A 22,103-nucleotide genomic window follows, 5' to 3' on the forward strand; every position below is an offset into this window, starting at 1 on the left:
TCCCCCCCACGTCTAAACTATCCCACAGAAGGGTTGTCATCCTTCGATGAAATCTCAAACATAGGGGGCCACTAGACACTAGAGGATGCTGATGCCATAAATTCTATGGAATAACTACTTTTTAAACCATAAAAGGCAAAAACTCTGTGTACTCTGTGTGTGTGTGTGTGTGTGTGTGTGTGTGTGTGTGTGTGTGTGTGTGTTGGGTGGTAGGAATTGGGCAGTAGAAAGATCCTGTCAGTCGTTGCTCTAAATTAGCTTTATTTGCTCTCCTACTCCTGAAAATTTCACCAGCAATAATATAGGAATACACTGAGAACAGCAATTCCCCACTACTGTGTAATCTGGGACTTTTGCCACTCTTTTGTGTAGATATTGCCTCCCTCATTATAATGTAAGCCCTCTGAGAGCAGGGGAAGTTTTACTATTATCTGCTTACCCCTGGTGCTTAGCACAGAGCCTAGTAAGAGCTAAGTGACTGCTGGCAGATTGGCTGATTGATACTCTCTTCTCCCTTACCTCTATCATGCTGTTCTCCACTAGTTCTTCTTCGGGCCTGATTTTTGCTTCTCAATATTCTTTTGCTGGATCACCATCCACCTTCAGTCCCCTGAGTGTGAATATCTCCAAGACTCTGGCCTTGGGCGTCTTTAGCATAGCCACCACCTCAACCACAATCTCCCCTCTGACCTGATGGAGGCAGCTCAGGAAAACCCAAGAGCCTGGGAAACAGCAAAACGAGCGTTCACAGGAGCTACCTTGTGGAGAAGGGGCCCATCTGTCTCTTTACCACTAGCAACAACTGATAACCAGCTGCCACCAATAGGTACATGTGCATGAGGGCCACAGGGGTGGCAGCAAACTGTAGGCCACTGGTCCTGGTCCAGCCCTGATAGCTCTCATCTGAGGAAGCAACTCCTGTGGAAAAGGGACTGTCCATTGCCACCAGCTGCCAGCCAATTGCTATTCATAAGGCAGATGGGCCAGCCTTGCTAAAACAGTGAGGCACCCTAAGGGAGAGACAAGAGGCCAGTCAAGGAAACCTAGAATCACCACCTTGACATTATCAGTCCTTTGACAACCCAGAACCCTGAACCTAAGAGCATTTGGAATAGCAAGTCTTCCAGACCAGTGCCTGCAACCCTCATTCTGGGAAAGTGATTGAAATGAAATGAAATATAATTTAAAAATAGACATGAATAAGTCTGAAAGTAAAAGTTGGTTATAGTGAGGTGATGAATATGGATTTAGAAATGGGAAGGGATGGTGCATGGTAAGAAGAACAGTTTACTTGGGGACAGGAGAGAATTTGGGTTGCATTCCACATCTTCATCCTTCCTAGCTGTGGCACATAAATCACCTGATTTTCTTGAGCCTCAGCAACCTCACCTATAAAATGGAAATTATCCTATTTGCACTTAGGATTCTCATGTGGATGAAATCAGATGCTTCATAAAGGGAGGTTTATTTTCAACCTTGCTGTGCCAAGCTATAATGTAAACTAGAAGGGACAGTCAGGTCCTACCTAAAGGCAGGCAAATCTTCCTTTCTATCACAATGGCAGCATTAAAGTCTTTCTTTCTCTGTTTCTCCTTTAGGATTACCATATAACCCCACATTCATCCTTGAGTTTGCTCCTTGTAATGTAATCTGCTCTATCATTTTCCAGAAATGTTTTGAATATAAAGACCAGAAATTTCTATATTTAATGAAGCTTTTGAATGAAAACATCAAGATCATAAATTCCCCATGGATGAAGGTGAGACCACTATTCTCTCTCTTTGAAGCTCAGAATATTTTTTTAAATTACTTCAAAGAAACTACTACAAGCAGCTAGGCTAGAATTCATCATTCATTCCACTGGGAGGTACAGTAGTGCCATGTTGAAATGGGTTCCCATTTTCTTCTTTATTGACAAGGACTAAAGACAGAAAAGGTCACCCTATGTGGTCTGATTTGACAGACATTATAAGGCCCCTCCCTGGAGTAGTTCACCCACTGGTCACAGGAACTGAATGTTAATTATTCATGTTACTAGAGACAAGCTGACTTTTCCCTTGTGCACCCAACTTTGGATCAGATTAGAAGATGAGTTAGCTGTCCCAATGGAAGGTGGTAGGCTGAGCTCTTAGAAGACCTTAAAATGAGAAAGGATGAGAACTTTTCGTTGGAAGTAAGAATTGAGAGTGAAAGCCAAAGAAGTTTCAGGCAACGAAGGAACAGGATGCTAATTTTTAGGGCATTTCTACAGGAGATTATGAGAAAAGTCAGATTTTCCAAAGGGCACTTGTCCCACCCTTACTCAGCCGTATTCTCAACATGATCCAAATGCTGCAGTACAAAATTATTTTCTTTTTCTAATAAAGTATGATACAAAATTTTTCTTTTTAGGTCTACAATTCTTTTCCATCTCTAGTGCATTATCTCCCTGGATCTCATCACAAAGCAATTAAAAATATTCGCTCAATACTTGAATTTATTTTGGAAGAAGTGAAGGAACACCAAAGAACACTGGATCCCAGCAATCCTCGGGACTTTATTGATTGTTTCCTGATGAAAATGGAGCAGGTAGAGTGTCAGCAGCAGGTCTGAATCTCACTTCTTGTAGGTGAAATGGCTTGTGTCTTAGAGGCTGACATTCACATTCACAAACATAGAGCAGTAAATAATCATATTTTAATCATAATATGGCCAGAACACTATATGAGGAGAATGAGAAGACAGGGTCCTAGCCCTGATGTAATTTCTAACCCAACATACAGGACAAAGCCCATGTAAGGACAAGAATCAGTATCAGGAATGTGTAAGGAAAGCCAAAATAGATTATAAATTGAGGATTTAAGTGATGAAGGAATTTGAAATTAGCAAGAAAGATAATATTTGGACTGGGTTAACATAAGACTTCCTTCTGGAAGAGTTAGGTTTTAGTCTGGGTTTTGAAGGAGGTCCCAGAGCTTAAGAGTGAGGACTGGGCAGGACATTTCAAGACTCTACAAAGACAGTGACGAATAGGGAACTTTAATCTGAGCAGCCTAATTGGAATGGAGGGGCTGCTGTGGTAAGTACTAGGGGGGAGGTTGGTGGGTTTTACAGTCAAGATAGTGGAGTAAGAGGCTGCTCACTTTTCCACCATTCCATAAACAACAAAGAGCAAAACAAAAAGAAAGAAAAATCATTGAAAAGTTGCATAAAGGAAAAAAAAATCCACCGCATTAGAAGCAAAACTAGAATAAAACAATATGCTAATGTAATTCATATGGAGTAAATGAAACCCAGAAAGTACCAGAGAAACATAGGAGAAGGCAAAAGATATGCTGATGGAATGCTGAAATGGATCAATGACCTACTTAAAGCAATACAATGTGCTCTGAGGTCATGACTTATGGTTTTCTTACCACATGAACCAAAAAACACATTAATTCAGAAACATTTAATTTAGCAATGTGTCATCATAACTGACCAGGAAAATCCTTCCTTCATCAACCTATGCACATAAGGGTATATTCTCCCACAGATTCCTACCCACTGGTAGATGATGGAATGTGGGAGAGGGCAAATATGTAGACCAGAGCAAGAGATTTTTAGAACTAATATGTACAGTAGTCTCTTGTGTTTCATGTGTGAGAATCTTCAGAATTCCATATCCTTTCCCCCACCACCACACTCACAGTGAGCATAGACCTTAGTTGACTTCAACTTGAATTATGCCCTCTAGCACCTGCCTGCTTTTTCCTGTGTTTTTTACTTTTCTTATCTTTAGTCCATTGGTTATTTGTTATATATTCAATTTCTGGTCTCAGTTGTGAGTTTTCCTCAGTATCAACATCTCATTGTCAAGGGCAAAGCATTTACCACCTCAATTTCCTCATTAGTAAAATGACAACAATAATGCACTAACTGTGTCACAGTATTTTGATGAGGATAAAATGGGAAAAGATACATGGATCCTTTTTGCATTAATTGTTATATATATGGAAGTTGATAATTTTTTTCCTTCCTTATTTGCTAAACTAATAAATCCTGTTCATCTCAGTAAACACGTAGAATAACAGAATTTAATCCACAAGAAAATACAAGAGCTTACACATATGCAGTCATTGTGCATTTGTTGCTTAGTCATTTCAGTTCAGTCCAGCACTTCATGACTCCATATTGGGTGTTCTTGGGAAAGATACTGGAGTGGTTTTCCATTTCTAGCTCATTTTATAGATGAGGAAACTGAGGTAACCAAGGTTAAATGATTTGTCCAGGATCACACAGGCAGTTAGCCAGATTTAAACTCAACCCAGTGCACCACCTAGCTGCTTGTGTATACCCACAGATATGAATGATATATAATATGTAAGCACAGATATCTTGCAAGTTAGTATCATACAGTATCTTTGTGTCAAACATGAATAGAAATGGATCCTGGTAGGCCTCATATTAACCTAGAAAATGCAGAAATTAACATTCTCTATGTAGTATTATATCTGTATTTATTTTACTAAACATTTCCCAATTACATTTTAATGTGGTTTCAGCCACACACGGTTTTGTTGGTGGCTTGAGGCCTGAGAGCTGAGTTTGACCCTCCTGTTGTAGCACATAAAGAGCTGCCCTCAGAGCCAGGCAAAACTGAGTTTAAGACCCCTCTGTGACACAAAAAGTCTATGTGATCCTGGGCAAATCACTTGACACTATAGTGCCCTAGGGCTGGGCAACTCTCTAGAAACTTTAAGTTTTTCAGAGAAAGTGCAGACTTGCATTGGCAGACAGATTTTTTTTTTACCTGGAAGTAACCTGTGCCCGATGATATTGCAGGTCTAGTCTCTTTCTGTCTGTCTGTCTGTCTGTCTGTATATATCCCCCCATACCTCAACACGTATCTTTCTTCTCTCTGTCTCTCTCTCATATGTGAGATCTGCAAGGGCCAAAATGCTTTCATAATTGCTAGCTACTTGTTCTGCTTTGGATTGTGTTGCTCAAATTTAATGTATTTACAGGGTCATAGATTTAGAACTGAAATGGATCTTGGAGGTAATTGAATCCAGCTCCCTTATTTTACAGATGAGGAAACTGAAACATAAAATGGTTAAATGACTTGTCTAAGGTCATGATAAGAGCTGGTGGTGTGTTGGGGGCAACTAGGTGGCACAGTGGATAGAGCACTGGCCCTGAAGTTAAGAGCATCTGAGTTCAAATCTGGCCGCAGACACTTAACTAGTTGTGTGACCATGGCCAAGTCATTGAACCCAGTTTGCCTCCCCCCTAACATTAAAAAAAAAATATCAGAACTTAGATTTAAACCAAGGTCCTCTGCTTCCAAATCCTTTATGCTTTCCAATTTGCCTTGCTGCCTCTCTTACTTTTCCATTAATCATACCAAATCATTCTTAGGAAAAGCAACAACCACAATCTGAATTTACCATTGAAAACTTGGTCCACACTATAAGTGACCTATCTGCTGCAGGAACAGAGACAACCAGCACCACCCTGAGATATGGACTCCTGCTTCTCCTCAAATACCCTGAGATAGAAGGTGGGATAAAGGATAATAACACATACAATTTAATCCACATGAGAGGGGTTCCTGGTCCTTTTGAGACTTTCCTTGGAAACTTTTTTATTGCCATTTTAATGTATTTAAGTCATTACATGTTCAAGTTTGCTTACTTATTCCTCCTTCTCCACCACTACTTCCACCTTGCTTAGTGAAGTGGTATATAATTGTGAGTTATTATTAGAGGTAGCCACACAGATAGTGAAGTGAATAGAGACTGGAGCCCAGTGCTAGAAGTGGGAAGAACTGAATGATTGAAAGGCACTGGTTCCTGATAGCTTCTTGATGCTACTTGACCACAGAAGGAGCTGGTGCCTCTGGATTCCTGTCACTCTACAGCTGCAGAGGGAAATACCTTGGGCATATGGTTGGTCATATTAAGTTGTAGAACAGGTCCAGATTGAGAACCCTCCTCATTTCCTACATCAAGTGTTACTTGGGCTTCATTTATTTAAGGACACCTGACCTTTTCTTATGGGCATGGGACATAGGTGCCTTAAGTGATGCTCAGCTAGTTTAAGAGACTAAACTGGAGGGGGTGGAGCCAAGATGGCAGAGTGAAAGCAGTGACTTGCTTAAGCTCTCCCCCAAACCCCTCCAAATACTCATAAAAAATGTCTCTAAACAAATTCTGAGGCACCAGAACACACAAAAAGATGGAGTGAAACAAATTTCCAGCCCAAGACAACCTACATGATTGATCAGAAAGGTGTATCACCCCAGGATGGGAGTGCAGTGCAGTGTGGCCTGGGGGCGCAGGCCACAGAAAACCAGGAGCAGGTCTCAGAGGACTGAATTGTGGGCAGCTGTGGTGGTTTCCAGACTGCTCAATCCTCAGTTGCCAGGGACAACTTAGAACGTCAGTGGGAAAAGTCTGTTTCTGTGGTGCTCAGAGAGGAAAGCAGGGTTTCAGCTCCATTCCCCAAGAGCATGGCCATGGGGGAGGGGCATCAGCTTCCTGAGCTTCTAGATGACAGACTGAGGGGGAATCTAGTGGCTGATCAGAGAGGGATTGCAGGGATCTCTTTGCCAATGCTGAGGCAGAAATCTCTTGCTTTACCCATGTATGGATCTGGATCACGGTTCTAGGTGACAGTGCTGGGGTGAAGAGGAACGCTGGCATAGAGGAACTTGTGGCTGGGAACAGGAGCCCCTCCTCACAGTTACAGGATAGAAAGGAATACTTTTGGTCACAGGCTAGGAAAGCAGTAAACACCGCACCCCTTATCATACCGCCTTGGAAGAACTGAAAATTTGCAGGTCCCTAGAAGTATCTCTGAAAACAGCAGTACAAACACCTGAAGCTTGGACAGTAGATTCTCCACATTGCAGGCAGACTTTACCTTAACAAAGAGTTTCAAACTCAAATAATTGGCCAGGATCATAAGCACACAGAGCAAAAAGAGTCAGACTGTATTATCTTACTTTGGTGAAAAAGAAGATCAAAATATACAACCAGAAGAAGACAACAATGTCAAAGCTCCCACATCCAAAGCCTCCAGGAAAAATATGAACCAGTCTCAGGCCTTGGAAGAGCTCAAATGGGATTTTGAGAAACTAGTAAGGGACGTAGAGGAAAAACTGGGAAGAGAAATGAGAGTGATTGAAGAAAATCATGAAAAACAAGTCAACAATTTGCTAAAGGAGGCCCAAAAAAATACTGAAGAAAATAACACCTTAAAAAATAGCCTAATCCAAATGGCAAAAGAGGTACAAAAAGCCAATGAGGAGAAAAACACCCTAAAAAGAAAATTGGCCAAATGGAAAAGGAAGTCCAACTGCTCAATGAAGAAAATATTTCCTTAAAAATTAGGATAGAGCAATTGGAAGCTAGTGACTTTATGAGAAATCAAGACACTGTAAAACAAATGCAAAAGAATGAAAAATTAGAAAACAATGTGAAATATCTTATTGGAAAAACAACTGACATGGTAAATAGATTCAGGAGAGAGAATTTAAAACTTATTGGACTATCTGGAAGCCATGATCAAAAAAACAGCCTAGACATCATCTTTCAAGAAATTATTGAGGTAAACTGCCATGATATATTAGAACCACAGGGCAAAATAGAAATTGAAAGAATCCACCGATTCTTCTCCTGAAAGAGATCCCCAAAGGAAAACTCTTAGATATATTATAGCCAAATTTCAGAGTTCCCAGGTCGAGGAGAAAATATTACAAGCTGCCAGAATGAAACAATTCAAGTACTGTGGAAACACAGTCAGGATAACACAAGACTTAGCAGCTTCTACATTAAAGGACCACAGGGCATAGAATATAATATTCTGGAGGGTAAAGGTGATAGGATTACAGCCAAGAATCACCTACCCAGCAAAACAGAGTATAATCCTTCAGGGGGAAAAATGGTCATTCAGTGAAATAGAGGACTTTGAAGCATTCCTGCTGAAAAGACCAGAGCTGAATAGAAAATTTGACTTTCAAATACGAACTCTACTGGAACATGAAGAGGTAAACAGGAAAGAGAAATCATAAGAGAGTTATTAAGATTGAACTGTTTGCATTCCTGCATGGAAAGATGATATTTATAACTCATGAGACCTTTATCAGTATTAGGGTAGTTGAAGGAAAAAAAATATATGTGTATGTATATATAGATAGATAGATAGATACAGGGCACAGGGTGAGTTGAAGATTAAAGGGTCATATCTGGAGAATAAAATTAAGGGATGAGAGAGGATGATACTCAGAAGAAGAAAGGGAGAGGTAGAATGGGGTAAATTATCTAAAAAAAAACAGAAAAGTCTCTTACAGTGGAGGGTAACAGGGGAAGGTGAGAGGGAATGAGTGAATCATTCTCATAGGCTTAGGCTTAAGGAGGGAATAACATTCAATTGGGTGTGGAAATCTGACTTACCCTGCAGTAAAAAAAGGGGGAGAAGGGGACAAGAGAGCAGGGGGATGATAGAGAGGAGGGCAGATTGGGAAAGGGGGTAATCAGAAGGAAATACTTCTGAGGAGGGGACAGGGTCAAAAGAAAGAATAGAATAAATGGGAGGACAGGATAGGATTAAAGGAAATAGAGTTAGTTTTACACAACATGTCTGCTATGGAAGTGTTTTGCATAACTGCTCATATATAACCTATATTGAGTTGTTTACCTTTTCAATGAGGGTGGGTGGGGAGGGAGGAAGAGGGAAAGTTTGAAACCTAAAGTATTAAAAGCATGTTAAAAAAATGTTTTCACATGCTACTGGGAAATAAGAAATACAGGACATGAGGTATAGAAGTCTATCCTGCCCTACAGGAAAATAGAAGGGGAAGTGGATAAGAGAAGGGGTTAAGAGATAGAAAAAGGAACGCACTAGAGGAAGGGGTATTCAGAATACATGCCATCTTGGGGTGGGGGGAGGGGTGAGATGAGGCAAAAATTTGAAACTCATAAACTTGTTGAAGTGAATATTGAAAACTAAAAATAAATAAATTTATATTTTTTTAAAAAGTGTCTAAAATGGAATTTTCATCTCTCTCTATCTATTGAAATATCACAGTCAAGTGTATTATTTATCAATGTAACTCAGTGAAAAATCAGAGAAAATATGAGCAAAGGCAGCTTTTATCTCTACTTTTAAGATAAATTTTCATTTGTATTGTGACAGGAAAACTTCATGAAGAAATTGATTCTGTGATTGGCTGAAATCGAAGTCCCTGCATGAGGACAGAAACAACATGCCTTACAGCAATGCTGTGATACATGAGACACAGCGATACATTGACCTCATTCCCACCAGCCTGCCCCATGTGGTGTCAGAAGATGTTCAATTTAGACAATATCTTATCCCCAGGGTCAGAAGAGTTTCTCAATATAACACAAGATTTTATACTGTCTCATTCAAATCTAGAATCTTGGAGTTAGAAGGAACCTCAGGCCCACCCACATCCCTGAGAAGTAGTCCCAGAATTTCAGAATTTGAAAGTATTTCAGTGGTCATAGTGTCCATTCCCAATGTGAAAAAGGATTCCATCTACTGTATGCTCACCTCGTGGTCATCTAATCTTTGCTTAAAGATTTTCAATGAGGTGGAACCACTTTGTTGCTGAGAAATTCTATTCTAATCTTGGACAGAGAATTTGTTTTATCTTGTATTAAGCCTAAGTTGAAATTTTGTAACTTTAATCTATTGCTCTTGGTTTTGACTCCCAGAAAAAAACAGAACAAAGTTCCTCTCTCTTTCTAGTAAAACTCCATGAAACACTTGGAATCAGCTACTATGTCTCCTGTTCTGTTATGTCTCCTGTTCTCTTGTCTAAATATCCCTGTTTCCTTCAACCCATCCTCACGTGGCATGGACTTGTTATTCTTACCATCCTGGTTGCCCTCCCTTGAGTACCTCCAGCTCTTCAGCGTCCTCCTAAGATATGATTCACAGAAGGAATACAATCCTCATTTGTGAGCTGAGGAGACCACAGTACTACTTCCAAGCTGTCTTTGAACCTTCAATAATTGCCCTTAGTATATGGTCAGTCATCAGTTTTCAATCCACCTAGTGGTGTGATAGTCTAACCTGTATATTTCCATCACTTTCAGAGGAAGAGCACGAAAATCTTTATCAAATGCTTTGCTAAAATCTAAGAAAAGTCTATGTATGTCATTCTCCTGATCTACCAGTTTATTAATATTCTCAAAAAATGAAATAATGATGATTCCACTGCAGATCCTTGTGATCACTACCTCCTTTTCTCAAATCATTGCCTCATTACTTCCTTTGCTAGATTAATGATCTCTTTAGAAATATCTTCTAGACTCTGAGTGCAGATTGAAGTGTGCTTTTTTCACTTTATTTCTCTTGGTAAGGTGTCTAGATGTTCCCTAATTTTCTCCTTACTTCCCTGGGGTATTCTATCCTTGTTAGCTCTATCTATTTATTTATTCCATTCTTTTCAGTTCAAAGATCATTCCTTGGTCAGAAAAAAAAACAGAAGCAAAAGAAAAATTGAGAAGTTATGCATCTTTTCTTGTCACTTGTTATCCTTGTCCTTTAAGCCTCTGGGTTGTGGGTTTGTCCTTTCTTTAATCCTCCTCTTTTTCACAACATAGTTTTAAAAAATCTCTTCCTTTTTTTAAATATAAATTTATTTATTTGTAGTTTTCAATATTCATTTCCACAAGTTTTTGAGTTCCAAATTTTCACCCCGTCTCAACCTTCCCCCCACCAAGATGGTATGCATTCTGAATATCCCTTCCCCTACTCTGTCCTCTTTTCTTTCTCTTCCCCACTCTCTTATACCCTTCCCCTTCTATTTTCTGTAGAACAGGATAGACATCTGTACCCCATTTCCTATATTTCTTCTTCCTGGTAGTTTCTGAAAACATTTTTTTAAACATATGTTTTTAAAATTTTAAGTTTCAAATTTTCTCTCTTCCTCCATCCCCACCCACCCTCACTGAGAAGGCAAGCAACTAATAAAGGTTGTACATGTGCAGTTACGCAAAACACTTCCATAGTAGACGTGTTGTGAAAAACTAACTCTATTTCCCTTAATCCTATTCTGCCCTCCCATTTATTCTATTCTTTCTTCTTATCCTGTTCCTCCTTAGAAGTATTTTCTTCTCATTATACCCTTTTCCAATCTGCCCTCCTCTCTATCATCCCCTTACTCTCTTGTCCCCTTCTCCCCTTATTTTCTTGCAGGGTAAGACAAATTTCCATACCCAATTGAATGTGTATGTAATTCCCTCCTTAAGCCAAATCCTGTGAGAATAAGATTCACTCATTCCCTCTCATCTTCCCCCATTTCCCCTCCACTGTAAGAGACTCTTCTGGGTTTTTTTTTTGTGAGATAATTCACCCCATTCTACCTCACCCTTTCTTCTTCTCCAAGTATAATTCTCCCTCATCCTTAATTTTATTCTCCAGATATGACCCTTAATCTTCAACTCACCCTGTGCCTTCTTTCTGATTATCTCTCTGTCTGTCTGTCTACCTATCTATCTATCTATCTATCTATACATATAATTTATTTTTCCTTCAACTACCCTAATACTGACAAAGGTCTCGTGAGTTATAAATATCATCTTTCCATGCAGGAATGCAAACAGGTCAATCTTCATAAGTCTCTTATGATTTCTCTTTCCTGTTTACCTCTTTATCTTCCACTTGAGTCTTGTATTTGAAAGTCAAATTTTCTATTCAGCTCTGGTCTTTTCAACAAGAATGCTTGAAAGTCCTCTATTTCACTGAAAGACCATTTTTTCCCCTGAAGGATTATACTCAGTTTTGCAGGGTAGGTGATTCTTGGTTGTAATTCTATGTCCTTTGCCCTCCGGAATATTACATTCCATGCCCTGGGTCCTTTAATGTAGAAGCTGCTAAATCTTGTGTTATCCTGATTGTGTTTCCACAGTATTTGAATTGTTTCCTTCTGGCAGCTTGTAATATTTTCTCCTTGACCTGGGAACTCTGGCATTTGGCTATAATATTCCTAGGAGTTTTCCTTTGAGGATCTCTTTCAGGAAGAGAATCGGTAGATTCTTTCAATTTTATTTTGCCCTCTAGTTGTAATATATCAGGGCAGTTTTCCTTGATAATTTCTTGAAAGATGATGTCTAGGCTCTTTTTTTGATCAAAGCTTCCAGATAGTCTAATACTTTTCAAATTCTCTCTCCTGGATCTATTTTCCAGGCCCATTGGTTTTCCAATGTGATATTTCACATTGTTTTCTAATTTTTCATTCTTTTGCATTTGTTTGACAGTGTCTTCATTTCTTATAAAGTCACTAGCTTCTAATTCCTCTATCCTAATTTTTAAGGAAATATTTTCTTCATTGAGCATTTGGATTTCTGTTTCCATTTGGCCAACTTTTCTTTTTAGGGTGTTTTTCTCCTCATTGGCTTTTGTACCTCTTTTGCCATTTAGGTTAGGCTATTTTTTAAGGTGTTAATTTCTTCAGTATTTTTTTGGGTCTCCTTTAGCACGCTGCTGACTTGTTTTTCATGATTTTCTTCATCACTCTCATTTCTCTTCCCAGTTTTTCCTCTACGTCCCTTACTAGCTTCTCAAAATCCCATTTGAGCTCTTCCAAGGCCTGAGACTGCATCATATTTTTCCTGGAAGCTTTGGATGTGGGAGCTTTGACATTGTTGTCTTCTTCTGGTTGTATATTTTGGTCTTCTTTTTCACCAAAGTAAGGTAATATAGTGTGACTCTTTTTTCACTGCTTGCTCATGATCCTGGCCAATTACTTGAGTTTGAAACTCTTTGTTAAGCTAAGAGTCTGCTTCAATGTGGAGAATGTACTGTCCCAAGCTTCAGGTGTTTGTACAGCTGTTTTCATAGATTCTTTTAGGGACCTGCAAATTTTCAGTTCTTCCAAGGTGGTATGATAATGGCTGAGGTGTTTACTCCTTTCCTAGCCTGTGACCACAAGTATTCCTTTCTGTCATGTGACAGTGAAGAGGCAATCCTTTCCACAGCCAGTACAAACTCCACCATGTCAGCATTCCTCCCACCCCAGCACCGCCTCCTAGAACTGTGACCCAGATCCAAACACAGGCAAAGCAAGAGATTCCTGCCTTAACACTGGCAAAGAGATCCCTGCGATCCTTCTCTGATCAGCCACTGGATTCCCCTCAGTCTGTGAGCCAGAAGCTCGGGAACCAGCTGCATGGCCCCCCAGGGCCAGGCTCTTGGGGAATGGAGCTGAGAACCCGCCTTCCTTTCTCAGCATCAAGAGAAACAGACTTTTCCCCTGACCTTCTAAGTTGTCTTTGGCATTAGTTGATTGAGGAGTCTGGAAACCTCTACAGCTGCCTGTGATTCACTCCTCTGAGGCCTGCTCCAGGTTCCTGCAGCCTGAGCACCCAAGCTGAGCTGCATCCCAGCCTGGCGTGATACACCTTTCTGATCAATCTTCCAGGTTGTCTTGGGCTAGAAATTTGTTCACTCTGTCTTTTCGTGGGTTCTGCTTCTTCAGAATTTGTTTAGAGCCATTTCTTATGAGTATTTGGAGGGGTTTGGGGAAGAGCTTAAGCAAGTCACTGCTTTCACTCTGCCATCTTGGCTCCACCCCCAAAAAATCTCTTCTTGTAGTGCTCTGTTTGCAGCATCAGCCTCTGTGCATTTTGTCCTTATCACTTCTGTCACTATGGAACTGTGACATGCTTCTTTTATTTTCCTTACCCTCAAAAAATCTAAGTTAATTGGTGAATTCCCTATAATAATAATAACTATTGTTTATAAAGTACTTTGAGATTTGCTTTACATAGATGATCTCATTTATTCTTTAAAACAACTCTGTGGGAATAGTTGCTATTGTTATCCCCATTTTACAAGTGAGGAAACTAAGTCTTAAAGAGACCCCTGATTCACCTAGGGTCACGCAATAAATAAATGTATGAATCAGGATTTGTATGAAGGTTTCCTGACTTCAGGTCTAACAGGCTCCTCGCTGCACTACCTGGCTACCTTATCCACATTGGTATCTTTAGAGAATGTTCCTTTTTCTTCCATCACCAGAATTCTTTTTCTTTGTGTGTTGAGAAACTTAACTCTTCTCTTTCTTGTGATAATAATAATAGCTACCATTAAGGCTTGTGAAACAATTTACAAATATTATCCCTTTTCATCCTGATAACAATGCTGAAATGTAGGTGCTGTTATCATTCTCATTTTACAAATAAGGAAACTGAGTCTAGGACAGGGTAAGTGATTTGGCCAGGGTCACATAGCTAGTGAGTGTTTGAGGCCTGATCAGTTCCTTCTGACTCCAAGTATTGTACTCTCCCCATTGGGCCACTTAGTTGATCCTGTATAAACTCTAAGATGGACGGTCACTTTCCCAAAAATTCCCCTTATTACCATCCATAAGTGTGCACCGAAAGTGTGTAAAGTGTGATTGCGTATCCTGAAACACAGCATGATCCCTCCAGAGGAAGAATGTTGTGCCACAGGGGATCTGCAGATCTCTATTCACATCTTTGTTATCCAAGTTCCTCTCAGATGGTGAGAACTGGTTCCACTATAATTGCAGGATGAAATTATCATTAAGAAAATCATGGAATTACAAACTGCTCTGTTTTTGATGGAAGTGAAACTCTAGGATCCGAAAGGATAATTGAAGTCTTCTATCACTGCTATATCATGTCTAACCTCCAGAGCTTATAATTTGTTTTCTGTATTCCTTGTAAACTTTTTTCTATCCAAATATTCTGTAGCATATTGTAATGACAATGCCAGTTCTGATGTTGTCTCCATTTCTCTTTACCTAGATGCTTCTCATCATTCTTCTTTCCTCTGCTCCCTAAATAAACTCACACGAGTGTTTCTTCTTAATATATACTACCCCACTCTCTTTTTCCTATCTGCTTTCTTTTAAATAAGTTATAGTCTTTCCAGGACTTCAGTATTCTTAAGCATCTCATCATACCAAGCCCTATTTATGCCTTTGAGGTCAAATTTGCTTCCTTGTCTTAAAATCCCCAATCCACCTTTTTTTAACAGCACTTTAAGCATTAAAAAAGCCTTTTGACTATATTTGTAATAAATCAAAATCATCACGTTCCAGCCTTTGCTAGATGCATCATTCCACTCCTGGTCAGGAGTTCATCATGTCTATATTTTTACTAAGATGTGGTCCAGAAATCCAAATCCCATTTTTAAACACCTTCTTACAAGATGTCCACTTCTGAAATCTGCATTAACTTTCTGAATCTTTTGTTTCCAATTACAACCATAATGAATACACCACCTGTGCTCCTAAAGTATTTAGGGTTTTTTTCCCTTAATGTCAAAACCTTTGGAAATGCTTCCCAGATTTATGGTAGTATCATAATTTTTGCTCATGTGAATCACCAGATGTGGGTAGTAGTTGTCTCCTTTGTTTTGTAAGGTTCTCCACTATCTCTTGGACATATGCTCTTGGAATATGGCAACACTGTCTATTTTTGTGCATGTGTGTGTGTGTGTGTGTGTGTGTGTGTGTGTGTGTGTGTGTGTGAAGCAATGAGGTTAAGTGACTTGCCCAGGGTCACACAGCTAGTAAGTGTTATGTGTCTGAGTCTGGATTTGAACTCAGGTCCTCCTGACTCCAGGGCTTGTGCTCTTTCCACTGTGCTACCTCGCTGCCCCAGAACTATCCATTCTAGTTATTGTCAGCAAACAATTGGTTCAGTATCCTTCTACAGGGAGTCACCAACTGTTCTTCTTTTCTTCTTCCTGGATGTCTTGCCAGATAACACCTGTGAACTTCCTTTACCATTCTTTAGACTACAAACAAGTGCTTCTTCCTCAGAACATCTTGTTTCTTCATCTTCAAGAAGAGCTCCCAACTTGTTTATCAGCTCTTGCCTTATTCTTCTGTGTGACATTATGTTATTCTTCAACATCCTGACATAGGTCACAATTAATTTCTGTCTCTTCAGATCATCTGGAATCTGCTTGGTCTTATCCATGATTGGTGTGCTTATTGTCCACCCAAGCAGCTCTTTCCTCTTTTGATAGATCTAATGATTGAAAGCTATTTTATTAACTTTTTTTAATCTGAAATCTGCCTCCTTTTGTATTTTACTCATCACTATTGATTCTACTCCTCAAGTGTCAAAGTTCAGTTTCATCTCTCGTAATAGTATTGTAGACTTTCTAACTTACTATCAGAAGAGGTATTTAAAAAGATGGGCTCTTTCCATTACTTAAAAATCAGGGGTTTTGACTAGGTGATAGTTCTAAATTCTCTTTCAGCTCCAACATTCTTTGGTTCTTATTTTCTAATTATTTATTTGTATCTCTTTTTTTCAGGGAACCACCATCATGCCATTGCTGTCTTCTATTCTGTATGATGATGAAGAGTTCCCTAATCCAGACCAGTTTGACCCAGGTCACTTCCTGGATGAAAGTGGCAACTTTAAGAAGAGCGACTATTTCATGCCTTTTTCAACAGGTAAGACATTCATCTAAATATGTACATTAAAGATGGAATGATAACTCAGAGGACCTTATTACTTTTGTGACCTTGGTCAAATTATTTCATTTCTCTGGGCTTCAGTTACCTTACATGCCCAAAAACTGGGTTGGTCTAGCTGACCATTATGGTCCTTCCAATTTCTATAACCAGGGAGTAGGGTGGAGACACAGTAAATCATTCTTCTAATTCTCCTTAGGCCTAGGTTCATCAACAAATCAGTTGAGTTTCAGAGTAGCTGTTCCAAAAAAGAGGCAGAACTGAGATAGTGGCCACTCTGTTCTGCATCCAGAGTGACAGCAACCCCCCCCCCCACATTAATAACCATCCTCCAAGGCACTGTCAACCAGGAGCTACTTCTCAGATAAATCTTCCAGGCTTTTGTGTTAGCATGGTATAATCTTGTATTTTATCAAGCCAAGGAATGGGATTGGGTTATCTTAAGGCCTACTACTCAGGTACCATTATGGCTAAGGTCACTGAAGGTCTAATCTTAGAGTTTATGATTTTATAGAAATGTGACTCTTGACTAGGACACATGAGCATGGAACCCCCTTCCCAAGCTATGTATATTTTAATGAGGATCTATTGGTACAGAATTATAACTGATGGTCTGTCCTTTCACCTTCAAGTCTTGGGGGAACCTACTGGTTATTAGGTAATGGTGGTGATGGTCCATTCTGGCAGTGGCAGACAAGAATGTTGGCAGGCAGCTAACTATCCTTGACATTGTGGTCTCCAATGCCCTGCTCAATTGGTTACAATACTTGGGTTAGAGCTAGAAGTGAGTAGTTAAGACAAGTGGCTGGATGGCCATGAAGCTGTGGGGTAGACTCCAGAGGTGTTTTCTGTCCAAAATGGTGATAGATGGTTCCCAAAAGGAGCTTTGATCATTCTTCTGTCACCTTTCCTCATTGCAGTCACTGTGGGTAGCCACAAAGTTATTCCTTGAGACTGTAAATGAGGGATTGTTTCTCCCTAAGACAATGACTCCTTTCCTCTGAATATAAATCCCAGAACTTGCTCTGGCTCAGGGGAGATTGATTGAGGGAGAGCATACAGGAGGGCTTTTTCCTCTCTGTCTTGGCTCTTCAAAGGAGTCAAGGACCAGAGAGGAAAGGAATGCACACAGTTCTTCACCTAATGCCACTGAGTGTTAGTGGGCTACCTGACAGTCCAAAGAAGTGGCCTAGATGGCTTAGAAGTTTACAAATATCAAATCCTTATATTTGTCTCTTTCAGGAAAATGGATATGTGCTGGTGAGAGTCTGGCTTGGATGGAATTATTTCTGTTTTTTACTACCATCTTACAAAATTTTACCTTGAAATCTCCCATTGACTCAAAAGATATCAACAACACCTCAGTTGCCAGTGGATTAATCAAAGTACCCCCCTTGTATGAGCTCTGCTTTCTCGCTTTCTAAAACATGTGAAGGACTAGCCCTAGTTCCAACTGCTCTAGAGTCTCCTCACATTCTATGAACAAGATGTATTCATTCCATGCCTGCCAATGAAAGCCCTCTATGATTTCAGTCCAATATACTCTTCTAGCATAATCTAATACTCCCTTTGACTTTTGCCAAAATCACAATTTAATTTTCCTCAACCTTCCTTAGAAATTCCCTGTTGCAGGAATATTTCTTCTTTTTTCTTCACTTCAACTCCTCTTGTTGCCCACAACCAGATTGTACACTGAACGGAGAGGCGTGAAATAACTTATGACATGGGCCAGGTGGAGTAGAATTACTGACTCTGTTTATTCATCTGAGGGCACAGAATATATAGGGAAAATCTAGCCTAACTTCAAAGAGTCCTCCCCGTGAGATACTCCCCAGAATATCTGCTGAGGATGTAACAATAATGAATTTCCTCCTTATCAGGGTTCCTAGATTGGGCTGTAGATTCCAAGGTTTTCCCAGGCACCTAGGCGCCACCTGCATAGAGGAGTAAATATGTAAACCTAAGGTTCAAAGAGAGAGAAGGGATGTCTCAGAGACCTCTTTATCAGGAAGGAATTTGGGGAGCCGTACCACTTAATCCCCTGAGCCCTTTGGGATGAAAGCCTGAGCAGAGGTCAAACTCTGCCTTGGATCTTAAACCCTTATCAGACTCTTAAGATCGGCCCTCAACATCCACTGACAGAAATCTCACCCACCCTTCTAATCACAATTTAGGTGCCATATCCCTGTGATCTCTTTAGTTCTTATAGTCTGTATAATTCAATCTAAGCCTGAATTACACATATGCATCTTACGTTGTGTGTTCTTTCCGACATGTTTATTGATCCTGTCTTGTGTTCCTCACCAAATCTTAAGATTCTTTTTAGTAGGGCCTCTATCCTATACTTGTGTGTAATTATCCACCACCAATTGCTTAGGAGCCATTTTCTGCCCCTTAAAAGTCTCATGTCACATACTTCAACACATACGTGTGTCTTACTACGATGACAGCTTAACTGATCACAATGTGATGGCAGTGAGGTGGTACCTTGGACAGGGTCTTGGACCTGGAATTACAAAGACCTGAGTTAAAATCCAGCCTTAGACATTTATTGGCTATGTGATCCTGGGAAAGTCATTTCACCTCTGTTTACTTCAGTTCCTTTATGTATAAAATGGGGATAATCATAGCACCTATCTCCCAAGGCTATAGTGACAGGATCAAAGGAGCTGATAACTGTTAAGCATTTAGTACAGTGTCTGGCACATTGTAAGTATTGTATAAATTTTACCAGAAATTATTATTATTACAACAACAATAGCTACTACTAGTAGTACTTCTACTACTAGTACTACTACCACTATTACTATCTTTACTACTACATATTTCACCCTCCTACTCTAATTAAAAAGTAGAAATAGAAAATGATCTACTGTTCACCACCTAAAAGAGAGCCTGGATGGAAAACTTACAAGAATTTCATAGTCAAATTTCAATATTTCCAGATTAAGGAGATCATATTACAAGCAATAAGGGGAAAAAAAACAATTTAGACATTGTAGAGATACAATCAAGATATCACAAGATGTAGCAGCTTTTCCATGAAAAGACCATAGGTTTTGAAATATTATACTTGAAAGAGCAAAAGTGCTGGGGTTGTGAGCAAGAATTACTTGTCCAGCAAAGTTGAGTATAAGTATACTGTGTCTCTATATGCTATACTATGCATTTGGATAATATATCCAAAAAATATATATTGGACTAACTGAAAGACTTTCAGGTATTTGTGACAAAAAGACTAGAACTCAATGTAAATTTGATACAAAAGATCCAGAAGAAAGATAAGAAAAATATTAAAAGTAATTATAAGGGACTTATTGAGGTCAAACTGTTTACATCTTATATATGAAAATGCTATTAGTATTCTTAAAAGTGTCATCATTACTAGGGTAGTTTGACATAAATGTTGGATCTGAGTTGTCTGTGATGGGATGATTCCCAAAACAGAATTGGGCAGGAAAAGATAAAAAGGAACAGTTATCTCAATAATGGGACATGAAAAAAAGAACTGATACAAGAAGAAGCAGATGGAGGTGGAGGACTGGTAATGTTGGAATCTTACTTACTCTCTTCAGATCTTGGTTGAAGAGCAAACTATTTACATCTTATGGGATGGAAAAGTCTTCTGGATTTGTAGAAGCAGAGTTGGGGAAGAAATTTTAGAAGGGTGTGGAGATTAAGATTTGAAAGTCTTGGGGGGAAAACAGTGTATGGGGGGGGAGAGGATAAGAGAGAGACTCAGAGGAGTGAGTAGAATGAAGAATAGAAGGGTAAGAGGAGAAGATAAAATAACAGGGACATTCCCAAATAGTAATTATAACTTTGCATGTGAATGGGATGAATTCACCAACCCATAAAATGTAAACAGACAGCAGAATAGATTAAAAGGCAAAATCAAATATGTTGTTTACATGAAACACATTTAAGTATGAGAGATACACACAGTGTGAAAATAGGGTTATAGTAGAATTTAGTATTTTTCAGCAGATGCAATCATGATCTCAGAAAAAAGTTATTGCTAAAATAGATTCAATTAAAAGACATAAACAGGGTAGCTACATTTTGATAAAAGGTACTATGAATAATAAAGCAATATCAGTACCGAACCTATATGCATCAAATGCTGTAACATCCAAGTTTTTAATAGAAAAGTTAAACGAATTACACATGGAAATAGGTAGTAGTATTATAATGGTGGGAGATTTTAACTTTTCCCTCTCAGAACTGATAATCTAACCCAGAAATAAATGAGAAAAAGTCAAGGAAGTGAAAAAAATGTAGGTAAACCAGATATGATAGATATTTTAAAGGACTTGAATGAAAAGAGAAAGAGATAAACCTTTTTTCTCAGCACTTCATGGTATCTTTACAATGATTGACCACATATTGGGACATAAAAAATTTTATAGTGAAAGCAGAAAATTAAAAGTGTCCTTTCAAATTATAATGCAATAAATGCTATTAGCATGCAGAGAAAGAATTAATAACAGAAGTATATATAGAATAAATTTACACATATATACATATTCATGTGTAATGGTAGTGATCTCTAGGTTGGGGAGCTGGAGAGAAAGAAATTTACATTACTATATTACACATTTAAAAGGAATAAGAAGTTGTACATAATAGATTCGCAGTTTCATGTGCAATCACCTTTTCTTTTTTTATTATACTGTTATGGAAACGCTTGTTTTATTCCACAAATTTAAAATGAAATAAATAAAAAATTTAAAAATATATTAATTTCCAGAATGGTAAGACCAATTCACAGCTCCACCAATGGTCTGTCAAAGTGCCTATTTTCCTGAAGGTCTTGTGTCTTCTCTCATTATGAACCTGAAAAATATCAGTACACACATACACACACACAACACACACACACACACACACACACACACAGAGCAGTTGTTGTTTTGCAGAAACATCATAAGTCTGGGTATTTATTCCTTTTTTATTCCTCCCCTCCAAGAGAAACAGAGGAGTGGAGCTAGATCTTCCTGGACCATGCCTTTGTTCTCCCACTGGATCAACTCAGTCTTTCCCTGAAGAAGTAGCACATACTAATCGACCCAACAATATCAGTTCTAGACATGTACTCCCAAAGAGATCAAAGACAGAAGGAAAAGTCACTCTCTGATCTACCCTAATTTTCTCTGAGTTGGAGGCTGAAGATTTTTGCCCAGAGCATGTTTAGAGGGACTTAGCTACGATAAGAAATATGCACATAGTTTTAATCTAAGCTCAATGGCCTGCAGGTCCAAGTGGGTCCTTTCTCTGCTATTTTAGTGAGTTCAAGGATTTTGATTATTAATATAAATCATCACTGCTTGGAGCCCCTACATCACAATCCAATTTTTACTACTAGCATTGCTGAACACTGGATCTATCCTTCTCTGAATGACAGGGAAACCTAATATAATTATTCCATATTTAAACTAACCACTGATGCTTGTCCCAAATACTTCCTATTTGCACTTGTGGATTCAGCTAAACACAGGCAATTAATAGCAATCATATATATCCTTATCTACAGATAGCTATCTTTAATGTATTCTTGAAAATAGTAAATAACCTGTTAAAAAAAACAGTAAACTTTTACAACACTTTTAAATAGAAAGAGAGAGAGAAAGGTAAAAAGGTAATTTAC

At 39.0% G+C, this 22,103-nt stretch overlaps 2 pseudogenes across 2 annotated transcripts in view; one reads left to right on the forward strand and one right to left on the reverse strand.

Moving 5' to 3' along the window:
* Nucleotides 1-1,602: 1,602 nt before the first annotated feature.
* LOC110203883 (cytochrome P450 2C42-like) lies at nt 1,603-18,709 on the forward strand (annotated as a pseudogene). The gene is made up of 6 exons (XR_013485228.1): nt 1,603-1,759; nt 2,392-2,568; nt 5,380-5,521; nt 9,160-9,346; nt 16,294-16,435; nt 17,699-18,709. The product of XR_013485228.1 is annotated as a cytochrome P450 2C42-like (transcript).
* The window catches only part of LOC110203744 (cytochrome P450 2C19-like), a 68,185-nt pseudogene continuing 62,373 nt past the window's right edge, over nt 16,292-22,103 (reverse strand). The window contains exon 8 of the transcript XR_013485227.1: nt 16,292-16,348. The product of XR_013485227.1 is annotated as a cytochrome P450 2C19-like (transcript). The remainder of the gene's footprint in view (nt 16,349-22,103) is intronic.

Source organism: Phascolarctos cinereus, unplaced genomic scaffold (assembly GCF_003287225.1).
Source record: "Phascolarctos cinereus isolate Bilbo 61053 unplaced genomic scaffold, phaCin_HiC Scaffold_3;HRSCAF=262, whole genome shotgun sequence".
In the NCBI taxonomy this organism is placed as follows: domain Eukaryota; kingdom Metazoa; phylum Chordata; class Mammalia; order Diprotodontia; family Phascolarctidae; genus Phascolarctos; species Phascolarctos cinereus.